This window comes from Temnothorax curvispinosus, unplaced genomic scaffold, assembly GCF_003070985.1.
Source record: "Temnothorax curvispinosus isolate PA1 unplaced genomic scaffold, ASM307098v1 QBEX01003148.1, whole genome shotgun sequence".
Taxonomy (NCBI): domain Eukaryota; kingdom Metazoa; phylum Arthropoda; class Insecta; order Hymenoptera; family Formicidae; genus Temnothorax; species Temnothorax curvispinosus.
Genome location: NW_020212928.1, coordinates 1 through 4,076, shown reverse-complemented (window position 1 = coordinate 4,076; position 4,076 = coordinate 1). Strand labels below are relative to the sequence as shown.

General features: G+C 42.0%; 1 non-coding gene across 1 annotated transcript; it reads right to left on the bottom strand.

The window, feature by feature from the left end:
• Positions 1-3,768: 3,768 nt before the first annotated feature.
• On the bottom strand, positions 3,769-3,882 carry LOC112452264. The gene has a single exon (XR_003040482.1). It is a non-coding gene; the product is annotated as a U5 spliceosomal RNA (small nuclear RNA).
• Positions 3,883-4,076: the final 194 nt, after the last annotated feature.

Here is a 4,076-nt window from a genome sequence, read left to right as displayed (position 1 = left end):
GAATTGCGATGATTAATCGAATGTCAGAAACAGGACGAGTAATTTACGAGACAAATTCGTGGACTACGAGAACACGTCGTCGGATTTATACGCAACTCGTTTCCTCTCTTTCTCTCTCATTCTCCCTGACTTTTCTATCTTTCGTTTTTTTCTACAATCCTGTCTGGCTTTCGAGCTGTCTCTGCTTTTCGTCAGCCGTTCGTGAACAAGACGCGGATGGATTTAGCAACAAGCATTCGACGTTCAAAAATATGTCATTCTAATGAATTTACCATACATAAGTCTCGTTCTTAAGTTTAAAGTTAATGATAGGTTTTTTGGCTACTTGGAGATTTTTTCTTTCAAGAAATTCAATGAGAGAGTGAGCTAAAAAAGCTTTTAATATAGATAATACTAAAATTTATCGAAGACTAGGATATTCAGTCGCTTTAAATCCCCCAATAATAATTTTAGATAAATTTCGTACATTAAATTGACATAATCATATTAACTTAGTATACATAAATATCAAACAAATTTATGTCGTCGTCTAATACGCTCGAGAGTACTTAGCCCAGTTGAAAACTTGCTCGCGTAAATTTAATCCAGCAAAAAAATGCTTCAAAGCCTCGAGTGTTAATTGCAGCAACAAAATGTCCCCGTACTTCGTCGCCGCGCGCGCGGTGCTCAAATTGATTTCCGTTCCGTTTTACGACCCCGAATGATTTGCTGACGTTTTCGCTAACGTTATGCGCGACAGCTGCCACTGAGAAACTCGTCTAACTCGTCTGCTTATTCGTTCACTTTACGCTTGCCTTCAGCGCGCCGGTTAAAACGTCTCTTTGGTTCCTATAATGCGTCGTCGGGGCGAGTCACGCCGAGCGAGACGCCGTCGTCCCTTGTCCTAGTTGTCGTTAAACGTTAGCGTCAAATAAACGTGCGTACATTCAATTAAGCTCGGGTCGTGAAATTCGAAATTCTTAATCGTTTTAGTCCCGCAAACGTCCATTCGCGTTTTCCGTTCGCGACATTCCGTTTCGTCGACACTATTCCGCCGTATTCACCTGTCCGTCGTTATATTATGTTTACTCTCATTCGCCCAAGTGTTCCCCGTATACTAATTCAACGTTGGCCCGGAAGTCGGTGGGATTTCATAACGTGAAAACACCCATTGATTTCCTCCTGTATTTATAAAGCGAGAGACGCGACTCGGCGCCAGCATCCGCGACTTAAAAGTAGCGCATTCACGATTTCCAGCCACTTGTTCGATAAATCGTTGCCTCTGATGCCGTTTCTGCAGGATAGAACGATCTGAGGAGTTGCGCTGACGTACTTTTAAAATAGCACCGAGGTCGAAACGAGACTTCGATGATCGTCCGTTCCGTGAACGATGATCATCGAAGAATCGTGGATTACTCGCGGGAAATTATTGCTCGATCGCCTTGGCCGAGTGACTGAATCCGGAAACATTAGAGTCCAAGGTTTTTCACATAACATTAAACTAAACATTTAAATTAAATACTTAATAGAAAGAAACAGATGACAATTATTTGCGTTCAAAATCACAACGTCATAAAGTGTTTATCTTTAAAAAGAAGGAAGCATGTGTGCGAAGAGCATTTTCCTGCGTATACAATTTTTCGTTTATGCAACGTTTGGCGATGCATTTTACATTGTCCATTATTTCCAAATTTGATGGTAAAAATATATGCAAAGGGAGAGTTTGCGGTTGGCAGAACTCGCAATAATTCAAAATTAGCCGCGGCGCACGGATTAAATTTCTTCGGTCGTGTTGCAACAGGGTGTTCGGAAAGCGAGCGTCTTCATCAAGACGGAGGGAAACATATCGTCGCTTTCACGAAAGCAGATCGCCGGTGAAATTTATGCCGTCACGTGCCGTCCGCGACAAAGTGGACTTGCAATTTAGTCGCTTCGCTTTAACGAAGCTCCGTTTCTCGTTTAAATGTGGAATACGCGGTAGCAGCTTTGCGCGACCGCTAATCGCGTTTAGACAAGCGGATATAGCAATCGTAGAGTTTACGACGCGATCGCAAATGCGCGTGCAATATGGCATCCGCGGAATTTGTTCCATCGCGATCTATTTCACATAAAAATCGCTTTGCCGCCTAATTTTTCGCTATTATCATTCGCAATGCCTTCCCTCTTTGTTTACCCGGAAAGTCCCAGTTCGTTTAACACCATCGGGCTCACATAATTCACGCTTAACGAGTCCTTTCGTTAATTCGGCGGAACACGCTGTTGAAGTGACATTCGAGCTTAAGCCAAGAATTTTGCAATTCCCTTCGGTATGCAGACAGTTGTCGGTCACATTTTAACGCTTTGAGCCTTGCTTTTCAACAGTCATTATAATCAATATACGTCGTCGGTGTCAATGTCTTCCTCTTTCTTAGTCGATTTTCGCCACGCGAAGTTTATTCTTCCTACACTGTTAAATTCGTAGTGCCAAATTGTACTCAATTTGGGACATTTTTTACCATTCCTATAAATCACCACTGCTCCTACTCAATATATCGTTAATTAAACTAATGGAGTTAAAACAATATACTATTTTGGGTTAAGATAATAAATTTCAGTACACATGGTAGTTAAAAATAACGAAATGTTATTTGATTTAAGGTACTGGTTTCAATTTCATCCTTTAAAATTTAACAGGGTAAGCGAAGTATTTCTTAATTAGAGGTTTTCATTTTCAGAGACACTTCTTTGTAACAACGCGAAAGATTTGACGTTCTCACGAGCTTTTCGCGAGTCATCGGAAGTTCTCAAATTTCTATTTCTTGAAACATAATTTTTTTACAGCATCAATTTAACGAAGATCGCGCGACATGCGACAGCAACAGGAAAACGCAAATCACAAATGCGAACGCGTATACGTTCATCGGAAGTTCCGATCGCGGACGACGCGGCTCGTTCATCGGATTTACGCTGCCGGCCGTCGTTTCTGCGCTCGAAGAGAGTTCGTTGCCAGTTCTAAAATCGTCGTCCTGACAATGACGTAGGATCGCGGCCGTTTGTCTCACGTGGAACGACAATCGCGACGACGGAGAGGATCCGTCGTCGCTTCGACGAGCGGAAAATCGTTGCGACGGGATCGCGCAGAAATTGACCGCGGCGAAGATGATTTTGCGATTTTCGCGCAATTTATCCGCGTCTGAGCCAAATAACGGGTTATACGTCGGTGAGTCATGCCGCGGTGGGCACGGAACGATAAATAAACAGTAGCTGGACCACTGTTTGGGCAAATCGTATTACGTAGCGATCGACGGCTTACGCACTTGCTCGACGAATTTTGCGTTGCAGCCGCGTGAATTCTGCAACCGCGTTGCACTCACGCTTCTCTCTCCCTTTCTCTCTCTCTCTCTCTGTATATATAAATAATAAACACCGACCGGAATAGTTTACTAACTCGCGACTTCTGTGTGACAATCTATCGGTATAACCAGACGATACGAATAATATTATCCAGAATATACGGCGCGCCGAAATAAATTGCAAATACTCGATATCGCGGAACGAGAGAACGTTTAAAATCCTTTCCTCTCTCATTCTGTCTGTATAGGTGCCTTTTGACGTTGACGCTCGACGCTCATTTTCAGCGAGCAAAAATCTTCGGAAATAATATTTTTTGTTCATATATGTATAGGTATTTGTAAAATATTACTACTTGAAAGTAATTAATATTTTACGTACTTCAAAGTTTATTTTTGATTGTACCGGAACGATCAACGACGATTCAGCGACACAACGCTGGATATTGAACAAATTCAATTCTCCATTTCTATGACGCTATCAAAAAATAGACTCATCAATTGTTCCCCTCCACAGAAATCTTTAGTAAAAGGTTTCAAGATTTATTCGTGTATTGAAGGGAAACCAGAGTCAAAGCAAAACCACTTGAAGATTTTTGCTCGCTGAAAATGAGCGTCGAGTGTCAACGTGAAACCTTATAATCTATAACGTAATCTACCCAGTCTACCGAGAAAAATAATTTTTCTCACTTAGCCGAGTTCAAATCTGGCAGACTTTCAGTTCCATTCAGATTCTCGCGTTTAAATTCCGCCTACCGTATTCCGAGA